The 26,492-nt window shown below is 39.1% G+C and overlaps 2 long non-coding RNA genes across 3 annotated transcripts; one reads left to right on the top strand and one right to left on the bottom strand.

The window, feature by feature from the left end:
* Window positions 1-3,534: 3,534 nt before the first annotated feature.
* On the top strand, window positions 3,535-23,893 carry LOC149104786 (uncharacterized). 2 transcript variants are annotated; one of them, XR_016201293.1, is made up of 3 exons: window positions 3,535-3,863; window positions 5,894-5,991; window positions 23,579-23,893. It is a non-coding gene; the product is annotated as an uncharacterized LOC149104786 (long non-coding RNA). The 2 variants fall into 2 exon arrangements; XR_016201292.1 differs by lacking the exon at window positions 23,579-23,893 and having other exon boundaries at window positions 5,894-6,612.
* Window positions 10,956-15,197, bottom strand: LOC149104787 (uncharacterized). The gene is made up of 4 exons (XR_016201611.1): window positions 15,071-15,197; window positions 13,394-13,485; window positions 11,786-11,890; window positions 10,956-10,994 (listed from the first exon to the last, which is right to left on the bottom strand). It is a non-coding gene; the product is annotated as an uncharacterized LOC149104787 (long non-coding RNA).
* Window positions 23,894-26,492: the final 2,599 nt, after the last annotated feature.

Raw genomic sequence — 26,492 nt, forward strand, 5'->3', positions numbered from 1 at the left:
ATTGAGCGAATGCACACTTTTGAAAGTTTTAAGCGTTATTCGATGACAATTGATGACACCTAAATAAAGTAATTAACTTTAAAGATCTGTGTGAATGGTACTTAAATATTCCGTGACGCTTACACAACATATTTGTTTTTTAAAAGCATGCCCGCTGAATACCCCCACACTTCGCCCGGGTGTTAATTTTTCCCAAAAAATCGAGGGAGTGGGTGCTGGTGGAGCGAGTGACAGATCGCGGAAATGCTTTTCATTCATGCGTAGCAAATGATGGAGATCCGACATGTTTGTGTGAGCAATGTTTGGGAGTCTAGGGCCATTCTTTACAAAAATCGGTCATGAATGGTGATGGTCTGTAGCCAGCGACGTTTTTTCCCGAGGTAAGAAGTGTTTGAAGTCCTTAAAGTATTTATACTTGTTTAACTCAGCTCGTATTTATACGCACGCTTGTTAAATAGCATAAGCAGCAAATTGCATTCCAGAATCTTAATAAAGTGAGATGGCGAGACTGTTATTTGAAGGCGAGAGAGATCATTAGCCTGCGAACAGGCTCCCGGCGAGGACGGAAAAAAATTCGGCGAGCGCCAAACAGAAGGATTCGGAGAGCGAAGCGATCGGGGTCACCGGGAGCCTGTTCGCAGGCTAGAGAGATTCCGAGCAACATCAAACAAACGCTAATTAAAGTAATTAGCTCGTGTAGCCGACATCTGCTCGCTTTAGATGAATTTTGTTATTTGCTAGGTATTTACATAAGCTTAACTTACTCAAGTGTTAGAACTAACTTGTATTATGTGTTGTTTACTTTAAAAACACATGAAGCTAAAACTTGAAAACTTACTTGGAGTTGATCCACTCTGAGAACAAAACTTTTTGTGTTAAAGTTTAACAAAAAAAAACCTGTCAACACATAACTTGTAGATGGTTTGTCTAGCAAGGACAAAATTATTTGTCTGGCGGGGGCGGGGGGGGGGGGGGCTGGGGGTGGGGGCTAGTTACAAACTTTTTGTCCTGGTGTCTCAAAAACTAAGACCTAAGACCCCCTCCAAATCTCAAAAACTAAGACCTAAGAGCCCCTCTGAATCTCAATCAAGGTGACTATATGAGCCACTCTACTTCGAAAATGGATCGCCTGTAAAACAGTGACAGTTTTGATGCCTCTGACTTGAGGTTTTAATCAGTAGGTTAAGTTACAGTTAGCCCACTGGCAAAATGCTATGGTAAGAGAATACACGAGGAGATGTACAGTGTAACACCTTTGAAACATTCATGAAGTTATTCATGATCCTCGTGCGAGACAATTATAAAGAAAGTAAGGCTTCTTGTCCGATCAGCAAAGCAAGTATAACTTGATTCTATTTTTCATTCTTTTTCTTTTCTTCATTCTTTATTTTCCTAGGCAATATCACTGAGTTTTTTCTTTCTTTGTTACCTTTTGAGAGATCTTAGAAATAAACAAAAATAAACAAAAAAAAGAAAAAGAAAAAAAAAGACTTGAATTGCTTGGATATGCCAAGAAACTGGCCCACAGACATGCATATGAAAATGCATTTAGAAGAGTGATTATTATATCTTTGGACAATGGCAAAGTTGGAGTAGAGATAAACCAACAAGACATGCCTGATTGCAGTTTTGATGAACCTGCAGAGGATGGAATAGTTCATGTAAGCCACATTGAAGAAATGCCTGTCAGTGATTCAGATGAGGAATACAATACACCATTAGAACTTCAGAATACAAGCAACTCTTCACTTGCTTGTAATGGTGCTGAAAGCTGAAATTGCACTTAATGAACCTGGAGAGGAAGGAACAGGTCTTGTAAACGGTAGTGAAGAAATGCCTGTCAGTGATTCAGATGAGGAATACAATACACCATAAATGATTAGAACTTCAGAATACAAGTAACTCTTCACTTGCTTGTAATGGTGTTGAAAGCTGAAATTGTACTTAATGAACCTGCAGAGTATGGAATAGTTCATGTAATCCATATTGAAGAAATGCCTGTCAGTGATTCAGATGAGAAACACAATACACAATTAGAACTTCAGAATACAAGGAACTCTTCACTTGCTTGTAATGGTGTTGAAAGCTGAAATTGCACTTAATGAACCTGGAGAGGAAGGAACATTTCATGTAAACCATATTGAAGAAATGCCTGTCAGTGATTCAGATCTCCTATTTTTGATTCCAGTTTGAACTGGAAACCATACTTACACGAATTGAGTAAGAAAGTTTCAAGAGGTATTGGAGTATTATCTAAAATTAGATATTATGTAAACAGGAATAAATTATTACATCAATTATATTATTCACTTATTTACCCCTTCCTCACCTATGATTTATCAATTTGGGGCAATACTTATAATTCTACTCTTAAATCTTTAGTAATTCTTCAAAAGAGGGCTATACGTATTATAACTTTCTTGAAACCAGATGAACACTCTGAGCCTCTTTTTAAGGAATTAGAGATTGTTAAATTAACTGATCTTGTTGTCCTCGACAATGCACTTTTCATGCATCACTATTACTATCATCTTCTTCCATCTTCTTTTGAAAATTGTTTTTTTTAGACCATATTGGGTCGAAATTTACATTTAGGTTGTCTCTTTTAAGACTGATAGAATACAGACTGATAGAATACAGTGAACATGCATTTTTTCTTTAAATTTTCGTGACTACTGTTGCTAGGCAACAGTAGCCATAATGTTATTCAATGTTTTATTCATGTGAAAAATCAATTTCGAGGAAAAATCTGGCACTTCCCAGGAATGTAATAATGTTACAACACCTTATTATCCAATTTTCGCTCTATTATTTGTCAAGTAGTCGCTTACGGGAGGTTAAAAACGAAAGAAAATTGCAGACTTTTTGCTCCAAAAGTGGTCGCGGTCGCTTACGAGAGGTGGTCACTTACAAGAGGTTCCAAATAGAGTGATTTGACAGGGAAACTTTTGGTATTTTGGAAAGCTGGTTGCCGAGGAGAGGTGGTCGCTTATGAGAGGTGGTCACAACCGGAGGTTCCTCTGTATTTATTTAAATCAACAATTTAATGGACACTCAGGATAATTTTGCTGCGTTTTTGGTCAAAACAATTATCATTGTAAATCTGTCTCTAGACCTGGCCATGCTTAGGGAAATCCAAACCTCCCAGGGGGGGGGGGGGTACTTCCATATAAAGAGGATGGGGGTGATCTTCTGAAATTTTGATAAGAACCCTTAAGAGGTACCAAGATCCTGTTTTGTGGGCGTGGCTTGAAATGTTTTTCACCCCTAAGAGGTACTAATTCTAAAACAACATATTATCTCTTGTTATATAATTTTCGAATTAATACACCAAAAGATACGGCAAAAGATCCCGCTGTGGACCTTTTGAGGCTGAACACCTTAAGATTGAGGTACCAAAACCGCTTTTTTAACCCCTAAAAGATACGATAAGCAACCCCGTCCTTTTTATTTGAAAGTTCGTACGCTTTGATACACAGACGAGATGAAACGTAGATTGAAGAAATTATGCAAAAATCGAAGAAGTTAAACATTTAGCCAGGGCCATGTAATAACAAACCAACTAATAGCGAGGTGTGATAAAAATACGGTTTTGCTTTCGACTCGCGCCAGTCATTTGAAGGCGTTTTGCGTTTTATGCCTTGTGGTCGCGCGAAAATTGGGGCGAGAGAAAAAAAAACGAGGGAGTGGGTGCTGGTGGGGCGAGTGGGAGATACCGGAAATGCTGTTCATTCGCGCACGGCAAATGCTAAGAATGCGATGTGACATGTCTGTTTGGTCAATGTTTGGTAGTCTAGGACCATTTTTTCCAAAAATCGGCCATAAATGGTGATGGTCAATAGCCTGCAACGTTCTTTCCCGAGGTAAGAAGTGCTTGAAGTCTTTAAAGTATTTATACTTGTTTAACTCAGCTCGTATTTACAACGCACGCTTGTTAATTAGCATAGCAAATTGCATTCCAGAATCTTAATAAAGTTAGATGTCGAAGCTGTTATTTGAAGGCCTTAGAGATCACGAGCTTCATCAAACAAAAGCTATTAAAGTAATAAGCTCGTGTGGCTGAGATCTGCTCGCTGCAGATGAATTTTGTTATTTTCCTTGTGCAGTCAGGATCACCCCTGGGTGCTGGGTATTTACATATAAGCTTAACTTACTCAAGTGTTAGAGCTTACTTGTATTGTGTGTTGTTTACTTTAAAAACACATGAAGCTATAACTTAAAAACTTACTTAGGGTTGATCCACACCGAGAACAAAACTTTTGTTTAAGATTAACAAACAAACCTGTCAACACATAACTTGTAGATGGTTTGGGTAGCAAGGACGAAGTAATTTGTCTGGCATGGGGGGAGGGGGCGGGGGGGATGTTGCGGGTGGAGGAAAATACGTACAGCTCATCAATTTTGTGACTTTCAATGTCTTCTTTATCGGCAATCGAGTGGGAAATGAGCTAGTTATATAATTACAGGTAGCATTTATTTATAAAAACGTTCGTACAAAAATTTATTCAGTGTAGAGCATTTCTGCGGTGAGATATTGAGTACTTGCGTCAGAAATTCAAAGAATACCTAACTTGACACGGTGTAAACGACTGTAAAACGTAGAGGGGAACTCCTATATGAATAGGTCGGGGATGCTTGTCGTCTGGGTACAAATCAAGAATTCTGGTCTCACTTAGGGTGTTGACAACGAAACATCACCACTTTTAGCTGTCAAAGTAACCTTTAGGGTGCACTCAAAGAAATAACAATTAAAAGAAACGCTCTCATTTAATTTCTGTTTTTAGGCTTGATTTCCACTGATCTCTCGAGTATGCGAGTTGGGTCCTACAAGTGCGCAAGGGATCCTTTCTTGAACAGTGGCTTGAAATCGGACCTATTCTGTTTTAAGTGGTACCTTTTAGGGGTCTCATGAAGCACGAGCAACTCCCATATTAGTCTTCTTTAATTTAGGAGTTAAATTCAAATTTTCCAATGAGCATCCATGACCTTTTCATATGGGAGTCCCGCCCACCCCCTGGGGTTTCAATTGTCTAACAGGAAGTGACCCAGTGAAGGAGTAAAGGAGTGAAATAGTGATGGAGTGAAATCGCTTCACCACTACATCTTGGAAAATAATATTTCTCAAGTTCAAAAATAAATATTGTACAAGTTAAAAACTAAGACCTAAGATGACGGTCCATAGAATCTCAAGACCTGGGTTTGCTTTAATTTGAACTTAAATGTCAGTCTGGATCACAAGTAACAAAACAGTATTATTTAATAATTCTTGGATTCTTACAAAGCCATCTAGAGATATGAGTGCCAGATGAAATAAAGAATATTAAACTACAAAAATAAATAAGGAAAGCTCAACTAAATTGGAATAAAATTTCATTTCTACATGTGCAAGTTTTGGTGCGAACAGTCACGCTATTTTATGTACATCAACTGCCGTGAATTTTAATGGCTAAAGTTAGGTGCGCAAACGGCTTGCTGAAATTGAATGTGACTTCATAGTGGAGCTATAAGAAATTCGGAGGGGATCTTAGGTCTTAGTTTTTGAGATGTGGAGGGGGTCTTAGGTCTTAGTTTTTGAGATTTGGAGGGGGTTCTTAAGTCTTATTTTTTGAGATTCGGAGGGAGTCTTAGGCCTTAGTTTTTGAGATTCAGAGGGAGTCTTAGGTCTTAGTTTCTAGACATCCCTTTTTGTCCGCATTACTTCCGGGTGTCACTGTACTGCGTTGTACTGAGGATGAATTACCTCTTTTTATTTCATTTGAATTCCAACAACCAGTGAGAGTAATTTATAATTAGTTGACATCTTAATTGTTATTAAAACAAACAGTGCAGTGCATGTGTCAGAGCCAAGGTCTGTCAGCTGCTGTAGGTTAAATTTTAAATGTTGTTCAATTAGGGCAGAAAGAACCACAGGGAAGCCAAGCTGAGGTTATTGAGTCAGATAGGAGGCTGTGTGCATTTGATTGCTTGGGACACCAGACTTGAAATCCGGAGGTGAGGGTTCAAGTTTTGCTCTGACCACTAGCTGAAGTTGTTTCTCTTTAGACCTGAGTTCAGCTCCTTCATCGCAGTTGAACTCTTTCATGGCAGTTGTAAATAGCCAGCTGATAAAATTTATAACCAAAAAGTAATGATTGAAATGACTGTAATTTGATAATCTGGGACTGTGATAATTAGACAGACACTAAAGGATAGAGATATTTATATAGCTATTTGTTGACTTTTTGTCTTATTTGTCCTTCACCCACCGCCAGATGTATGAGCACCAGTTGTAAGATATTCCTTGATTTTATTTCTTGTAGTTTCTACTAGACCTTTCCTTAGTTGATTTCCTAGTTACACAGTCATTAACTTATCATTGGTTATGACAGAAGCAAATCACCTTCTGGTTATGATCATAGAACATCTGATCACAAACTTAATGAGTATATTTGATCATGGCTAACCTCAAGCATACGTACACATTCAGATATATTTCCATAACAGAAGCAGAATTGTGTCCTTCAACTTACTTACAAATGATTGATTCACACATTGCACTCTCTTGCTGACATATTTGTGAGATTTCCATAATTTGTTTTACTTCCATGTACAAGAAAAAGAAAAAAAACAAAATCCAGTAATTATAGCATAATAGCTGTCATAGTGAAAAACCACTTAACTTTATGTAAAGTGAATGTTTGGGAATTTTTAAGATATTTTGAGGAAATTAATGGGAAATATGTTTAAAAAATCTTTATTTTAAGTGATTTCTGCCGAAACTAAATTTCTCTTTAAAAAAAAAAAAAACACTTCCTCAGTATAATATCAGTGTTTCAAACATGGTTGTAATAACTGCATACCAGTGAATTGGGTCACTAACCTAACATTGCTTAGTATTGAATATTGCTTTGAAAAACTAGTCTCCCATCCAAGGGGGGAGGGGGGGGAGTAGCAATGTTCTCAGCTGCTGCTAAAAGATATGGCTGTGATAATATGAGTTATGTGTCAAATTCAGATTTCCATACCGAATGGCATACTTACACAGACATGTTGGTGAGTCTTCAGTTTTAATTTTTGGCATCCAACTGTTTCCAAAAAAGTGAGGGAAATATTTCATGGAAGACTGAAATTGATTGTATTAATTAATTTTTCTTCTCTCTCTTGACCCATGCCGTACTAAAAAAAATGGAAATTATTGATGGTAACCAACATGTAGCTTGGGGGGCGGGGGGGGGGGGGGGGGGAGAGTGAGGCATGAACTTTCCACTACCCATTACCTTTAATTTCCAAACCTTGCACCTTCCTTAGCTGTTATAATTACAATGACCAGAAATATGGGCGCACAGCCCTAAGGTTGATTCGTCGACATGAGCGTTGCTTACGCAAGCTCGCGAGCTATACCAACCATCTCACCTTTCTCACAAGGTGTATTAAGAACCACATTGTTCCAAGAGATCTGCAAGTTCGGCTGCCAGTTCCCACCAGAGGCACACGCAGAGTCGCTGAACTAGCATCCATGAAATTTCTGAGGGAAAAAATCAGACTGACGCAGAGAGCCAAGGGAGATACGAAGAAAGAAGCCGAATCAACAGCACAGAGCATAACATCTGCTCTTTCTGCGGATGACGATGCAGAGGTACTCGACAAGGTTAAATCCACTACCCAGCGAGTCTTTAATACCACCAAAGACCGTCAACAGCAGAAGTTTGAGAAACGTTTGCGAGAGAAACAGTCTTCTGTTTCTCCTACAACTTTTGTTGACAAAACAAAGTGGGTTATCAACTTGTCATCCAGGACCCTTAACGAAGCTGAGGTGTCCTTACTGAAGAAAGATCTAAATTTTGCCGTGACTCCTACGAGCGTCCCAGCCACCGAGATCATCACCAAGATTGAGTCAGCAGTCAGGCCACTAGATGCGGAGCAAGCAGACACAGTCAGGAGATCCATCAACACCATCCTTCAATAGGCACAACCACCCACACCCAACATCACGAAGGAACAGCAGGAGGCTCTAAAAAGCCTAAAAGAGGACAACTCCATCATGATCCTTCCGGCCGATAAAGGTTGCGCCAGCGTGATCCTGGACGCTGACACATAACACGCAAAAATGTCAGCGCTAATTGATTCCGGACCGTACCAGCTGCTCAAAAAAGGTCCGACAGACCGCTTGACACGAAAGCTATCTGAGAAGCTGCTAACCCTGGAACGGAGTGGACACATAATAAAAATTATCAGAGGCGGTTTATAATAAGATCAGACCCCGACACAAACAACCACCTAGGATCTATGGTTTGCCGAAGATCCACAAGGCTGACACACCGCTTAGGCCAATTGTGTCGTGTGTCAACACCTTTGCATACGACCTGTCTGCGTTCTTGGCTAACGTATTATCCCCTCTTGCAGGTAACTTGAACTTTACAGTGAAGAACTCAACTGACTTCGCCTCCACCATCGCCAGTGAAGAGATCCAGGACCATGAGATCATGGTGTCTTTCGACTTAGAGTCACTGTTTACCAACGTACCAATCGAGGGCGCCGTATAAACCGTGCTACAAAAAAATGGAGAACGACGCAGGCCTGGCTGACCGCACGACACTTACACCAGTTCAAATCGCGGACCTCTTGGATTTCGTATTAAGATCTACGTACTTCCAGTACAACGGATCGATTTATGACCAACGAGACGGCGCAGCCATGGGGAGCCCTGTATCCGCGGTTATTGCTAATCTCTACATGGAGATATTTGAAGAACAAGCAATAGAGTCCGCACCTTGCAAACCTAAGATCTGGAAACGGTATGTAGATGATACTTTCACCATCCTGGATCGGGATAGAGTTGATGTCTTCCTGCAACACCTGAACAGTCAACAACCATCAATCCGTTTCACCATGGAGATTGAGAACAACAGCAAGATCGCCTTTCTCGACAAGTCAGTTTACAGAGAACCTGATGGCCACCTTACCACCAGTGTCTACAGGAAACCAACACATACTGATCAGTACCTAGCGTATGATTCACACCACCCTCAGTCAGTAAAGCGCGGTATTGTGAAGTGTCTGTACGACGGAGCTAAACGTCTCATGACCAAACCATCAGTAATCGCTGGAGAGAAGAAACATCTGTCATCTGTACTTGTTTCTAACGGATATCCCTCCTCTTTTGTACAGAAGATCACAAAGGCACGAACAACCCCAAGAAGAGAGCCTGTCGCGGAATTTAAATCCACCGCTGTTTTACCTTATGTCCAAGGAGTTTCAGAGTCTCTCCGCCGCTGCTTAGAACAACAAGGCATTCGCACCGTCTTTTAAGTCCAACACGACACTGGTCACACTTAGTGCGACCAAAGGACACCGTCAACCCGGCTAAACAAGATGGTGTTGTCTACAGGATTCCCTGTGAGTGCGGCAAAGTCTACATCGGGGAAACAGGGAGATCAATGCAGGAGAGGATCAAAGAACACAACAGGGATATACGACTCACTCGTACCCAGACCTCCGCCGTTTCTGAACGCACCCACAAGACCGGCCACTATCCTATCTGGAATGAGGTCAAGTTTATTGATCGAGATCCTCACTGGTACACACGTAGGGTCAAGGAAGCTATTCACATAAGACTTCACCCTAATAACATCAACAGGGATAGTGGAATTGAAATTCCTGAAGCATGGATACCCATGATCAAGAAACACAACAACAGGAGAACGGTACAACAGCGGACCACTGAGGGAACAGCTACTTGCCAGAACAATGGAACAATAGGAGGATCGAAATGCACCAATCACAGCCGACCTTTGTGATATAAATGATACCGTGCAATCAGTCGACCTTATCGCCTGAAGAAGACTAGCAGTAAGCAGTTGAAACGTCGCGATCTACATCTCAAGTGATTACATCGTGAGACAAACGTTAATACACTTTATTATGGTGTTTTTGTATCAAAAAATATCTCAAACGACCTTACAAAATATTTAAACTTGTTTTTTCATGTTCCATTACCCTCAGTTGTGAATAATTATTGTCCCATTGTCTCTTTTCATACCTTCTTTAGAGTTTCCGCTCAATTTTCTGCTTGTTTGTGGCTGTAAGCTCACCCTTACTCTTTACTTCAGATTTATATAATGCAGCCATTAATGGAAGAAGTGGCTGTAATGGGAATTTGGAGATCCAGCATGTGTTTTTGAGGGCGTAAACAATTAAGGTTTGCAGCCTGTTTAGATTTAAAAATGATACATACTTCAGTGTGTGTCATTGACATACAATGCATGTGCTTGAAAGTTTTGTAGGAGAGTTTGAAAGAAGCTAGTAAGAGTTACTTGAGGTACAGCTGAGAGTGACCCTAGCTTGTTGAGCGCTCTCTGAACTTCTCCAGCTTATCTGGCCCGGGTTGTTTGATAATGCTATCCACTGGAAAAATCATTATCCAGCAGATAAGTGTCAGCAAAACAAACCGTGCTATCCACTGGATAGGGATTTATTTTGAGGATAATGTTATCCAGCTTTCAAACAACTGGGACAGTTTCAATAAATTAATTGCCAATAGGAATGATGAAAGAGTTTGACGTTGTTTGTACCATAAAATGTGCAGTATATTGATACACACTAGTCTTACAGTTACCGAGTTTGATAGGATGGCTTTGCTATATGGCTACAGTGAAACCTGTATTAAGCGGACACCCATGGGACACTCATTAGTGTTCGCTTAATAGAGGGTGTCTGCTCTAAACAGGTTCTAATATAGATTATTGCAATGATCATCTTCATCAGTTCTTGAGGTGCCAGTAGGTGCATAAGGCCATCACATTTTCTGCCTAACACTCTGTTTTGTGCCACCGCCTTGGCTACATTTCAGATCTTCCACCCTGCCTTATTTCTCTCTTTCTTGACAGTCCTCCAAGCGGTCTTTGGTCTCCCTCTTGCACTTCTTCCTTCTGGTGTCCACCCCAATGCTGTAACACAATTGTTCTCACCCTCTCTCCTTCTGGTTGTTATGAACTGTATCTGGTAAGAAATGGGAACTGTAACAACGGTTACCATTTAAGTTTTACAAATTACAGAATCAAAAATAAGTAATCAGAGTTTTAAGGTTTTAACCCTACTAGGGTGAGTTTGGACTATGAAGGTACATGTACAGTTGTAAGGTAAAGTCTTCATCGACCAAGTGATCTAAGCCACCACAGCTTATCCCAGTCTTTGCTGCATTAGATGATCTTGAGTGGTTCTACTCCAATGGGATGCGAGTCTGTCTGTTTCAAAGAACTACACAGTTGATTTTTAGCAGTGTGAACCCTACAAGGGCAAGGTTCGACAAAGAAGCTAAGGTTAAGTCTGCACCAGGCCAAGTGATGCAAACCACTATAGCTTATCCCAGTCTCTGTGACATAAGTGATAATGAGTGTTTATGAACTACTCCCCCATGGGATACTAGTCTGTCAAAGGGTTATCACTCAGTATTAAGTTCACCCAGAACTCATTTGTACACCTGGGTGGAGAGAGGTATTGTGAGAGCTAAGTGTCTTGCCCAAGAAAACAATGCAGAGACCCTACCAGTTGACTCAAAATCAGATTTCTTGATCTGCAGTCCAGTGTGCTTAACATTAGATTACTGCATCCCTCCTCCCACAGAAGAATACTCGTCAATAACAGCAGCCCAGGTATTGCAGCCTTGAGGAATTTTTGTACAGCCTAACCCGAAGAGCTAAGGCATAGTATGGCCACATAACATCAGTTAAAATATCCCACCTACATTGTGTCATATTCCTAATACATGAAACCAAACACAAAGAAACTCACGTACTTTGTGACTTACTTATATGGAATCTGATGTTTCAATGTGATGCTTTCTGCTAATATTGAGTCTCAGCACATCAAATGTCTCGTCATTAGCTTTCATTGTTGCTGGTCTGTTTTGAATCTACATATAGTAAGAAACAGGAAATGTTTATGACAGCCTTCATCTCTTAAGTTTTACAAACTACACAATTAAAAATGAGTCATAAGCTTCTTTTAAAGTTTCAACCCTACTAAGGGAGAGATTTGACAATGAAGCTAAAGTAGAATCTATGTCAGGCTAAGTGATCCAAAACACTACAGCAGCTTATGCTATTTCTTTGAAGCATACTGTACATGTCAAATGATAAAAAGCACTTCGTCTCCGCCCCCCATCCCCCACCCCCTTGATAAGATACTAGTCCATGTACAGGTAATGGGAACCCCCAGCATTGAATTCACCAAGTACCAATTGCACACCTGGGTGGAGAGGCACTGTGAGAATAAAGTGTCTTGCCCAAAAACAAACCAAAGACTGCTTCATATGCAGTCCAGTGTACTGACCATTACATGTAGATCACCACTGTGTCTCTTCAGTTCCACAATAACAAATGTTATAACTACATGTAAATAACATGAAGCTAAATGGTCAAGGAAGTTTAATTATACTTAAAGAAATTAATTTGGGTTCCTCCTCCCACAAATGAACCCTCAACAACAACATTATAAGCAGCACGGCTAGGTTATCTGTAGTCACAAACATGGAACAAAAGATTCTTGAAATAGCTGAACAACATTGAAACAACCAGTACCCACTTTATTTCATTTTTGTCTGCATAGTGTTATTAGTTCTTGTGCAGGTACAGTGTAGCAAAAATAATAATATTTATAACCACTCCAACCCTCCAGATAAGGTGGAGTATTTTTAGGATTTCTCATGGGTATCATTTAAGTCAATTTTGTTTTATTTCACTTTTCCCTAAAAAGTCAAAAGCTGAAATTTCTCAAGTTTTTTCAGCTTTTTGCTGTTTTCATAGGAAAATGTCAGATGCACTGGTTACATGGTAATTTTTTAAGTATAGTCAGTGGACCCTCTGTGATGCCATTTTGCAAAGTCCATTAGCAAAGAAAATACACAAAGCACAACAGGATACTTACAGTAGTAAACACAAGCAATCATGATTTTGGCCCAATGTTTGCATAGGTTGAAGTCCAAACAAAACAGACATTTTACAACTTTTGGTATGATGTGATGTGTGCTTTTAATTAACATTATTAAATACGTCAAATGTATATTTAATAGCATATTTCTAATTGTATATGGACCAAAAACTTAATGATCCGTAAGCCCACGGAAGCATGCACTCCATCTTTATCCACTACATTGCAGTCCCAACACCTACAGACAGCCTGTCACTCAGAAAATAATTCATTTATCCCTTGCATATCTACATTGTATGCGTTTGTTTCTTCTCGCTCGCTAAATTAGTGTTGTTTTATCTTAACATGTCCATTAGGTCCCTTTATCATAATATTCTCCTCTTTGGTATCATTCTACATTTATTTAAAGCAAGCTTTCTTCTGTGGCTTTGTTTTGAAGAAGAAACTCATTAAAAAAGCTACTTTAATAGCTTTTGCTATCACTTGCCTACCAATAGTAGTTTCCATGTTGATATCATCATGTCTTGTCATGAGAATCTAGGCTCCAGACGTGTGAGTTTCAGTTTGATGTGTTTCATTCTGTGGGAACAAACCATGTACATGTACATGTATGAGGTGACCATTAACTGCATTACATACATTCATTTGACATTTGTAATTTAAGTCTAAGTGATTACACAAACTTTCATACTCTACATATCACCTGTTTTGTATATTGTACTCTGCGATATAGGAATTATTGTACAGTCAAACCTTGATTATCTGTACCTCAATTATCCGGATTTCTCGATTATCTGGACTTTTTCTCTAGTCCCAATTTTGTCAGGAATATTTATTAGTCATGATCAAGATCCGTAGCAATAATTATTCTTTTGAAAACTATAGCATCTATTGCTTTTAAAGAGCAAAAGCAGCTTACACACGTCGTAACTAATGAAGAATACTTGAATGAGTTCTGATTGGCTAGGTGTTGAGTGGGTCAAGATGGACAGTAGACCATATTGTTTCCCAAATGATTTGTAAAGTGTTTCTTCACGATTAAATGTTGCTTTATTTAAAAAGTTTTGTTCTTCATTAATATCCATATTTTTGATTATCCGGAGCCTCGATTATTCCGACTATTTCGTCTAGTCCCAAAGAGTCCGGATAATCGAGTTTCGACGGTAGCTATATCAAATAACTCATCATTCATTGTGCAGTCACTTGGGCGTCCACCTGTATATCCCGTCACAACTAAATTTTGTAATTGGATAATGGATTCACACACCACTTACTTGTGCCTTACTGGCTTTATTCTCAGTGTTTCCTACAGTGTTAAAAATCTATCGAAAACACTACCAAGTGTTTTTGTTTAAAAGAGGTTTATACTAAAGACTTTGTCACTGATGGGGTTATTAGTAATCAACCGTGTTCTACATCCTTGTCCGACTTGAAATTACACTCGTGCAATAACACCCTGAATTGTGCTCCACTCAGTCCAATTACATATGGCTTATTGACCAAGCATGAGGTCAAGATGACTTGATATTGGTCAAGCTCTATTTTTGCATGTTTACGGTCCAAACCAGAGTCAAGGTCTGTAAACAAACAAAAAAGGAACAAGGCCAATATTCAGCGATATTCACTGAACATGTTAAGTGGGTATATGAGTTATTATATGTGATAAGGAACAATTTTATCCTGTGGGACACAGTGCATAACCCCCACTGGCAAGATAGTGCCATTTTGCCTGCTGGGGTAGCCAATGCAGGATTATCAGATTCAGGGAATTGTAATAATTTGATTAGAAGGATAACATCAACAATTTACAGGGAGTTTCATTAAGGGCCAAGCACTGGGCAAATTGACCGGCTACATGTGAGGATGATTTTGCCTGCCTGGTTTAACCATCTAGAGGAAAGTTTTTCTTTAATATAAAGAAGTTTTGCCCACCTGTGGAAACCAGTTGCTCTATCTCCTGGTGAAACCTTTAATGAAAGCCCTACAATTTAGCTTTCAGCTGGATTCAAAAATATGCTCAGCTGTTTGCTCTTGGGCGCTATTTGTCCCGATGAAATGTTAAATTTTATTGCCATGTGCTCAAATTCACCTTCTAAAAACGCTTCCGTCTTCTGACATTATTCTGGAAGTTCCTTTTCAATTTGAAGGACTAAATCTTACTTACCGCAATATAAGACCAAGCCACAGAAGGGCAGATAAAAACAGAAAAACACCAAAATGTCTTATCTTGCAAGACACTTCATCCGCCATGTTTACGATGATACTGTGCTTTCACCGCAACATCATTCCCAGGGTCCTCTCTCTAGCTCTCGAGGTAGACAGAGAACCCTGGGAACGAGGTCGCCTCAACCGGATGGGGCATTAAGATGTGACGTCACGTATTTTCTACCTTGGCAGCTCATAGAAAAAGTCAGGGTACCCGTCAAAAGCGGGGGTAAAGTTAAGAGGTAAGGATATACCATACCATTGGGAGCTAACCCTAAACAGGCCAATCCCCTCTTTTTGAACTGCCCAAAAGATGATCCCCAGGTCGGCATTGCAGTTCAGACAATACATAGAGGATATTACACGGAGGCGAGAAGATATGAATTTTATGTTCGAGTGGCAAGAACAATATCTCACGAGTGAGCGAAGCGAACGAGTAAGATATTGTTCTTGCCACGAGAACATAAAATTCATATCTTCGAGCCAACGTGTAATGTTCTTTTTATTATATGGAGAAACCAATTCAACAAAAGCAAAAGGCGGGAATCGTGACGTCATTGAACGATACGACAAGGTGACATACGGAAAATACGCCACTCGGGTCCCGGATGAAGTGGCGTATGGAATCTACGAGTGGTTTAGTTCCCAGTAAAACACTCTTCTCCATATAATAAAGAGGAATATACAATTAACCACTGGATGACTGAAGGAAAGTCTCATCTGGACTGCTTCACCCCTTTGTTGATCTTTTCGGGGAAATCTGATATCTCCAAAGCACGCATTTACAATGAACTCTAGCTCTCAACATAGATTATTTCTTACAGAGAAAGAAAAGTATTCAACAAGAGATATGGAAATAGGATACTAACCTTGAGTGTACGATTTTCCATCACACTCACGTGGATACAGAGCTTCAACTGTGTTCACTTTTAGAAAAAATCGGCTTCTGTTAAACATGCTCCCGTAGTACACAGTGCAAACTGTGGCCAGCAATACTTCATCCAGGTTGTTGTTAACATTATAGGCTATTGCACTTAGTGTTATCACCGAATCACGAACAATAAGAACCAAAAGTTGGAACAACACAAGTTTTGCAAATGTTTAAAATCCGCCATTCGATGACAGAAGGCTCTCCGTTATTTTCCTTCAAAACAATACTAAACTGTTCTCTTTGGCCGAAAGTTTTACTTAAATAGTCGAAGAAATGTGCCTGCAACATCTTTCTTTCTTCAGTAAGAAAGGACACGAACCTGATGGTTTGCAAATGGGGGAAAATCTTCCCCAATCGAAACGCCATTTTTTCGCGTTGTGAAAGGAGCTGCGCGGCACAGTTTAAACCGGATGTGACGTCACTTTTTGGTGGATGATCCAGATACGCAATTTTCAGGAGTCTTCTACCCCGCCCCTGCTCACAGCTTATCTTCAATCAACAGAATATTATTTTATACGAAGATAGTCAAAAAGTTCAAAGCCGGCTTAATGCGGTCTTCTAAAATGGATATGCCCAAAGGTAGAAAACTCAAAAACTACTCTAGTAACAGGCATGAGACTTCTTATGACTGACTTTGTCATTTTTCCATTAATTAGGTTCTCATAATTATGGCAAAAACTAGAAATTTTAGGCGGCCTGTTAAGGGACGGGAATCAGGATATCTCCCGGGTGTTTCTCGAAAATGTCACGCGATTGGCTGTTTCCGCACCTGCTGTTTATTATAGCAGACCGTCACACGAATCGTTTTTTTTTCCTGATAAGATAAGTTTAGAGCTTTTTAAAGCCACTACCTTTTCTTTTGGTAAAGATGTCGAGCTGTATTTTTAAAGGACGTGGTACTACTGTGGCGGTATCCAGCCATTTAATTATTGTAAATAAGTCGTGTCGTTAAAAACGTAAATATTTGTAATCCAAAAGGATCAGTTGCTGCGTGGCACAGTTAACAGTTAAAAAGTTGTAAATACTAATAACACAATGCCAAATTAAAAGCGATGTCTATAGCAGATGTTTCGGGCCTTGTCCTTTCTCAGTCAAACCATAGTCTGGCAAAAGACGTTAATCTCTTTGCTACGAATTACTTTTCCTCGAGCGCGCGAGCGATGCAAGGGCGGGAATATCTTTTCCCTGGACCAACCCTTCGAGCTCCTTGAGTTCGGGCTTTACTCAAATCCCCTACGGTTAACACTTTACTCAAGCCAAAATAGAGCGTCTGTGAACACACTATAATAAACACGTCTATTTTCAAACTTTCTTCAGAACCATTTCCTTGTGCTTAGTAAGATTATAAAAAAAGCCTTTGTCTTTGATAGAAGGAATCAAACTCTACCTCCTTTCTTTTGAGCCCTTGGGATTTTTTATTTTAACGCGCAGTTGGCCGACTCGGACTGGCTGCGCACGAGGAGTGACAGTTTTTTAGACCACATGTTCCCGTCTAATGAAATTCATCATTCCAATCTTAACTTGACGCCTGAAAACTGAAGCATAATTAAAATTCAGTTTTTTGAATGGCGTTTAACTAACTTTTAACCATCTTATGTGTGGCTACAGAATATAATCTTCAGTATCCTTCCTTTCATCAAAACTTCCTCTTCTTATTTAAATTTGAAGATAAGCTAAGCTCGAAGTTGCAATGACGTCTTGACATACTGATATTTATTCAATATTCAGGCTAACTCAGTCAGGAGCCACCTTGAGCAAAAAAAAAAAAACACTTTCACGGGAAAACAACGAAAGTTTGTGTTTAAATTTTCAACTATACCAAAACAAACGTAGAAAACACGGAGAATACCATGGAAACAGTAGGTTTGTAAAAAACTTTCAAAAAAACGATTGGTTTTCATTTTCGAAACACAAAATAAAACGTCTTCGGAAAAATAAAGATAGTCGTATTTGTCTTGTTACGGTCACTTGACGACTGATAATATATATTTTTCTGGAGTATGGCAAAATTAGACCCGGACAATCTGTTTGCCACAGGAATCAATTTAAATTCAGTTGCTGGAGTGGCGTTTAATTAACTAACTTTTAATTTATAACAATCGCATGCTGAGCTGTAGAATGTAACGTGCGCGTTCAACATCCTACCCTTTGTCCAGACTTTAACAAAACCGAGGAATGTATAAATGGTTTTGTATTTCAATTTAAGCTTCATCACAAACCAACTTGAACAAAAAAAAAACACATAACTCAAGAGAGAAACAACTACACAATGTTCAATACTCAATAAAAACAAAACAAAGATGAGGAACACTGAAAATGTCCTGGAAATTCTATTGTTTTTTTAACTATGTGATTGTTAAAAATATGAGTTTGGAACGTTTATTTCATTTGAGAACATATTCACCTATAAACAGGCGCGCAAGATGGAAGCGTATTTGACAAAACCGCTGATCGAAGTATTTAGCTTGCATTATACGTGCGTAATTTGAACGGGAAGTCTTAGTAATAGTTGGTGGAGTCAAACTGGCTTTCGCAGAAATAGCTCTGAATGGTTCATCTCTCACAGCTGGCGCGTTTGCCACCCACAGAGACGCAACACACCATCCTTCATTACACAGCGTTGACTCCTAAGGAGGCGTTATTTCGGCTACATATCTCCAGCTGGTGCTGTCTCAATATTATCTTGATATTTTCCACAGGCCTTGAGAACTGAAGACATCCGTTGCGCTTTCAAAATGAATGTTTTTGGTCCCGTTGTTTTTTTGTCATGGATTTCAATAATGCTTCGTCCGACGCACTCGGAGGGTGAGTTCAAAACTGTCCTTACATTTTAATTTATACTCTCTAATTGCCGTTTTATACACCCTGAAATTGTGTATCCTAACACCCACCAATTTGCCGGGTTCTTATCACGAACTCTGCCTCATAAGAGGGTTGAGTTTGTTGTTGGTTCTTTCTCTTCCTCTCGTTGGCTTTTTCCGGGGTACTCCGATTTTCCCCTCTTCATGAAAGCCGACATTTTTAAATCTCGAATTTGATCAGGAATCCAAGCGCAACGGGTTTGTCGGTCGCAAGTTTGTTACATGCTGCCCTCCGCCGAGCATTTCACGTTAATATTTTCTCGAATAAAACTTGCGCGATATTTCATTAATCACTCACAAAAACGGAGGAAAATAACTGAGTATTTTATGTAACATTTTTATCTCCTGTCTGCTTCTTTTGCGAGAGTAATTTCGATCCTTAATTGACGATGCGCGAAGAGTGCAAAAGATAAGGCCCATGGAAAAATATAAATGTTCTTATTTGGTTCAAACTTTTTGATGATGAATTTGGAAAACTCATCTTCTCTTTCGATCTAAAACTTGCAACTCAGTCATTTTTGGTTTCCTTGTCTTTCGTGGAAGCTTTCTATATTTAGCAATCTTCGGTATTTAATTGAGGATAGTTTTTGCCTGAGAAAATACTGAAACAGGTTTTGAGATAAAAAAAAAAAACAAACAAACAAAACAAAACAACATTTTCAAGGAGATTTCAAGTTCTCGATGCGTTAAGTTTTTTTAGAAATAAAATTTCAATAGCTCTACTGGAATTTATTTGTAATTTGCCTTCCAATTGCGTTTGGCATCCAAGAGGCAATTTGCACTAGACGTGGTCAGATGTGACACTCCCTAAAATGAACATGACTTGCAACGTTTGTCAGTTAGGGCAATCATTTCAAAAAGTAGAATTTGATTCCGTCACGAGACGATTTTCAACGCAACATTGTAAATTCGGACAACCATGTTGCAGGTTTTTTTAATCCCTTTCAAAAACCTGCAATATGTTGCCGCATCGGGCAATTTTTTGTCAAAACAAAATTGCGAGACAGGTTGCTTGATAAAACCCAGTGTAACAGCGCCATAGGGTCAATTGACTGAGCTCGCTTCTGGTACCATTGCCGACGCATAATTCTTTACAAAACGCCGGCCGACAAACTGCCACATGCATTTATCTTATAGCTTCGCTACGTTCTTCAAAATGATTCTCTGTCAGCATCTAAATAGAGACTAAGATGAAGGAATCTCAAAACCAGCTATTTTCTCACTAGATGGGAAAAGGGATTTGTAAAAGGCGTGTGCAGTTTGTATTATATCGCCTAAAGAAAGATGATGCTGCATTTTAGTTCAAAAAAATAGTCAAGGTAGTTGACTCATTGCTTCGTGTTTTGTGTGAACTTTGTGAACAAAAATGCAGGCTTTCTTGTTACAGTCGTAACAATCGTCTACTACATGTGATGCTCTTAATTATGAACATAAATTTGAACGTTTTGCTGATGTGTTGTGCCTAAGCTTTTCGCTTCAATCTTCTGCTATGAAGGTAATTATCCTTTGCGTCCTGTAGATCGTTAAAAAAAAAAAAAGTAGAAACAACGTTTTCCTTGTATAAAATCATGAATATTAATAACAAAGCACTCGACTATTTAGCTTGCGAAAAATAGCCGTCCTTCCTCGCTCCCGGCCCGAGTGGCGCCACTCGGGCCGGGAGCGAAGAAGGACGGCTGTTTTTGCAGGCTACCATTCTCATGGAGATTTCAAGTTCTTAATGCATCGCTAAGTGTTCCAGAAATAACATTAATTTTGAATAAATTTCCCGGAATTTATTTTTAATTTGTCTCACAATTTTGTTGCGCATCTACGAGGCAATTTGCACGAGGCGTTGTCTAGTGTAACACTCCCTGAATTGGACATGTCTCGCATGTTTTCGCTACAGCAATGCCATCTTATAGCATCACTACGTTCTTAAAAATAATTCTCTGTCAGCCCATAAATAAAGACGAAGAGGAAGCTAGAACATCAAAACCAGCTATTTTCTCACTAGATGGGAAAAGAGATCTGTAAAATGTGTCTAGTTTGTATCATATCGCCTAAAAAGGATGATGCTGCGCGCATTTTTCGTTACTAAAATCGGCAAAGTAGTTAATCTGACGCCCATTGCTTTGCATTTTGTGTGATCTTTGAGGACAGTTCTCAGTTCAGATATCTTCAAAGGGAAGGAAAAGTTGGAGTTCAAACGGCAAATAATCGAAATGCGGGCTTCTTGTTATAGTCTAGCAAACATCTCCTACTATATGTAATGCTGTTGTTAAAAAATATATTATCTGAATTTAATCATCAGCATAGATATGAACTTTATGCCCATAGGTTGTGTAACAGTTTTTTTCGGTTCAGTCTTCTAATACAAAGGTAATTATCCCTTGATTCCTGTAGTCTGAAATAACACTGAACGACTTCTTACGTGCTCGAAAGCACTCGACAATTAATAAAGAACTTATTACCAGTAACAGGTGGATTTGAAATACCCCATTTTCTTCACCGTATGAAATTACCGTATGTCATCATTAAAACCCCTCAATTAAGTCAAATTATGCAGAAAACATCTTTGTTGTTTACGTACGTTCCGGTTTGAAGGCCAGTATGCGGTTTTCTCTTGATCGAGCGAACCCGACTGTTTTCGTTGTTTTCTTTCTTTCTGTGTATTTGTTGAACTTTTTCGTCTACTTTTTGTCTAAGTGAGCGATATCGGATTCAGTGAATTGAAGAAAGCAAACAAAAAAAAAGTTAAGGTGTTGCGTGAATAAATTTAACCAGCTCTTTTCCAGAAAAAAAAAAAGAAACAGCGTTACAGATTATTAATTCAACAGACCACGTCTGAAAACGTAGCAAATGTTTTCTTCCACGCTATGCTGGAAAAATTTGGAAAATGCAACAATCACCGGTCATTTTGGGCGTGTGTTTGAGAAAAACTTTGGCAGGGAATTCACTTGATAATCGCGATGTCATCGCTTTCGAAAAGCTCTGTTTTCAAAATGTTTCCAGTCCACACTAAGACGCAAGTCGGCGTTTTCAGCTTAATTTAAATCAGTTTTTTGAATGGCGTTTAACTAACTTTTAACCATGGCTGCACAATATAATCTCCAGTATCCTTCCTTTCATCAAATATTCCTGTTCTTTTTTAAATTTGAAGATAAGCTAAGCTCTAAGTTGCAATGACGTCTTGACATACAGGTATCTATTCAATATTTAGGCTAACTTAATCAGGAGCCACCTTGAGCAAAAAAATAATTGACGGGAAAACAACGTAATTTTTCCTTTAAATTTTCTACTATACCAAAACAAAGGTAGAAAACACGGAAAATACCATGGAAACACAAGATTATTATTTTTTTTTTTCGAAACACAATATTAAACGTCTTCGGAAAAATAACGATAGACGTATTTGTCTTGTTACGGTCACTTGACGACTGATAATACATATTTTTTTCTAGAGTATGGAAAAATTGGAAGCGGACAATCTGTTTGCCACAAGAATAAACTTAAATTCAGTTGCTGGAGTGGCGTTTAATTAACTAACTTTTAATTTATAACAATCGGATGCTGGGCTATAGAATGTAACGTGCGCGTTCAATATCCTACCTTTTGTCCAAACTTTAACAAAACCGAGGACCCCTAACCCAAAATGTTTCTGTCCAGACTAAGACGCAAGCCAACGTTTTCAAATTCCTCCTGTTTCAAGAGCGTTTTCGTGACGGATTAGAGGAGACGGTAGGCCTAACCATAGAAAGATAGCCGTGCTTTCAAATTCCTCCTGTTTCAAGAGCGTTTTCGTGACGGGTTAGAGGAGACGGTAGGCCTAACCATAGAAAGATAGCCGTGTTTTCAAATTCCTCCTGTTTCAAGAGCGTTTTCGTGACGGGTTAGAGGAGACGGTAGGCCTAACCATAGAAAGATAGCCGTGCTTTCAAATTCCTCCTGTTTCAAGAGCGTTTTCGTGACGGGTTAGAGGAGACGGTAGGCCTAACCATAGAAAGATAGCCGTGCTTTCAAATTCCTGCCGTTTCAAGTGCGTTTTCATGACGGGTTAGAGGAGACGGTAGGCCTAACCATAGAAAGATAGCCGTGTTTTCAAATTCCTGCCGTTTCAAGTGCGTTTTCATGACGGGTTAGAGGAGACGGCAGGCCTAACCATAGAAAGATAGCCGTGTTTTCAAATTTCTCCATTGTAGTGTGGACGCGGCCTAAGTTTTTCACCGCTTTTTCTCACAAATTGACGTAAATTTCAATGATTGACAACGCGTTCTCTCACCAGCCGCTCCCTAGATACAGAGCGTTAGTGAGATTGTCTAACGGAGGCAGCACCTCCCTTCTGTTTAAGATATTCTAGATTCTTTTGGTGTGCCTATTGTATTATCTCTTTGCTTGTATAGGCCTAGAATTCGACGAATACGTTTCAAGTAAAGGCTATTGCCTGATTCAAGATTATTTTGTAGTTTTTTAAAATTTATTTCGAGATTGCTTACAGACCTTACAAGATTGCTTACAAGCAACACTGTGTAATAAGGGGTGGCGTTTTGTGTCGCTGCCATTCAGAGGTATTTCTGCTCATCGATACTCAGCTATAAGAGAGCGAGATGGCCGCTTGCATCTAACAGTTAATTTTTTATGTAGGGTACAAGAAACATATTAAGCAAGTCTCGATATTTTTCTCTCCATATGACAGTTTCAGAAGCTGGCATAAGTATGGCCATCACGGTGCTTCTGATGTCTCAGATGTTTTATAAACTGGACGCTCAGCAGTGTATAATTCGAGGCGAATATTCCATCCGCGGCATGATGTTAAAAGGACATACCTACATCGAGGAGAAGACCGGAATCTGGCTCAATTGTTTAGACAAGTGTGATGATGACGTCAGATGTCAAAGCTTTAACTACGTCATCAGCCAAGGCATATGTGAGTTGAACAACCGCACCAAAGAAGCCAGACCTGAAGATTTTGTTCCAGACAGCGATCGCTTCTATATTAAACGATTCAGGAAAAGAGGTATTGTTCATCTTTGAACAGTTCATCTCTATCTTTTTTTGAGGATAGTAATTGTGTCGTATACAGGCGTGCCCAGAATCTCATTGTATTCCGAGGACTACGAACAAAGCCCGCAGTTTTCCGTCAAGAGAGCTCAACAATAGTGGTGTTTAGTAATCACAGAAAAGCGCCAAGAAAAAAACAATGTTTTTGACTTTTCTATTTTTAGTTCCCCTTGGATCCGTTTCCGAGTTGCCAGCTGAGTCGTGCGCCGAGATTAGGGCGAGTGAAGGAGAAGATGCAGTCAGCGGTAATTACTGGTTCGATTCAATTAAACCTGGCGAGGTAGTCCTGGCTCGTTGTGACATGTCTAAACTAGGTAACTAGACGTTAAGGGTTTTACCTCGATTTATTATTTTCAAACCTCTTGTAATAAGCCTCATCTACGCGCTATAAAATGCCTCAACTTCCAGGTTGTTTCTATGATTAGAGACTCTGTATTCTACAAAATAAGGCATATTTGCGATGCGTCCAACCTTGGGGCTAAATCAATTTTTTTACGAACTTTTACATTTAAGTTATTTTACCTTTCTATTAATGTAATCTAACCAGCAGTGGCAGTTTTAATAAACCCTTCCGACAATAAACGTCCCCATAGCGAAAATAACGTTCAAGACATGGACATAGACTGTTTAATCTATGAGATGCTCTTCATAAAGGAGAAGCCCAGCTTTAAAACCCAATCGGGCTCCATCCGCGCAAAACTATTTGTTTAGAGTTAAAGCAGCAATAGCATTTATGAAGGTCATGAAGCCGAGAGCTACAAAGATGGGTTTCAGGTCTGCTATCTTCTCTCGACTAATAATTAACAGTCAAACAGGCTCTATCTTCCCCGTGCAACTGACAGCGGGTGGTCAGAACCAGAAGATTCCCACCCAGCAAGAAATTGTCTGTAAAACAGAGATATTTCAAGGAGCAGATCCGTTCCTATTCCCTGACGGATTATGATAATGATGGATAACTGATAAAGATGTTTTGTTTTTCTTTATAAAAAGCAAAAATTTTAAAAGTTACTTAGTTAGTGATCTCTTTTGCCTATTTGCTCCTGACCGGGCTCCGTCAAATATATCAACAGAAGCTATTGCAGTTTAATCCTTTCAATCTTTTCTTCTAAAACAGATATCGATGATTGCGCAAGTCATCCCTGTAAGAACAACGGGACCTGCACAGACGGAATGAACGGATTCAACTGCAGCTGTGCATCAGGATTTAATGGCGTACAATGTGAAACAGGTAACTGTAGCCAAAATTTATTTTCCTTCAGATGTTAGGAGTTTTTAATCTCTTTCTATGTCGCTTGCAGTGCTTTCATTGTTTAAACTGCTTGAAAAGGGCAGAGACATATATTTTTGCTGCTGCAAAGTTCTATTGTATATGACCGATATGTGATAATAGATTTTTGGCCTGGGAAAGCACTTCTGTAAAAACTTGTGAAAACTTTCTGGTTGCGAGGATCAGGACCGCAATCTGTTAAAGGGAAATATCTTCAGAGCCGCCAACAGCACTCAGCACTTAGGTCCAACGATATCATTTTAATCCAAGAACGCAACAAAAGAATAATTTACAAGGCACGGCTATTTAAGCCGAAAACACAATTCTAAAGGTTTACGAAAATTTTTTAAAAACTCTCAACTAAACGTTATCTCATACATTTCAGGAAGCTCGATTAGCTGTAACGGAATTTGTAGTTTTCAACATTAATAACTTTCAAAACAATAAAGGGAGATAACAGTTCAACAAAAAGACTAACACAGGTAGTAATTACAGCTCAGCGCTTATTACAGGTATGATCTACAACAAAAACAGGTGTTTGTTACGGTTAATGAACTGGAATAGTAAACTGCAACTTAGAAATGCAAAATGAACTAAAACAAATATATCTAAACCGAATATGTAAAATATACTAAATAATCTGATTTTCTCTCCTCACGATTATTATCTTTCTACCTTTTTCCCTTACAACAGATATCGATGACTGTACAAGTCATCCCTGTAAGAACAACGCGACCTGTATAGACCGAGTGAACGGATTCAACTGCAGCTGTGCACCAGGATTTAATGGCACACAATGTGAAACAGGTAACAAAAGCCAAAACTAGTTAATTTTCATTGATATTCTACGGTTTTGAATCTCTTTCTAACTGTTTGCAGTATTGTATGTTTTAACTTCAAACATAGTTTTGTTATTGAGTTTTGTTGTTGGTTGTTGCAGGTTCTATCGAATGTGACCGTTATTAACTTTCTGCCTTATCACCTTGAAACAGATATCGATGATTGTGCAAGTCATCCCTGTAAGAGCAACGGAACCTGTACAGACCGAGTGAACGGATTCAACTGCAGCTGCGCACCAGGATTTAATGGGACACAATGTGAAACAGGTAATCGTAACAGATAACATCACCAACCTTATAATTCGTGTAAATAACAAAACAGCGATGTTCACAGATATTTTTGCTTATGCATTTTTGATTAAAGAAAGCACATTTTTTCCAAAACTTTCTTTTTTCTCCATAATTCTATCCAGTTGACCTATCCAAGTCTCTAAGGAGCGAAA

The sequence above is a fragment of the Orbicella faveolata genome, unplaced genomic scaffold (assembly GCF_042242905.1).
Source record: "Orbicella faveolata isolate gen_17 unplaced genomic scaffold, um_ofav_v1 contig_34, whole genome shotgun sequence".
In the NCBI taxonomy this organism is placed as follows: Eukaryota; Metazoa; Cnidaria; class Anthozoa; order Scleractinia; family Merulinidae; genus Orbicella; species Orbicella faveolata.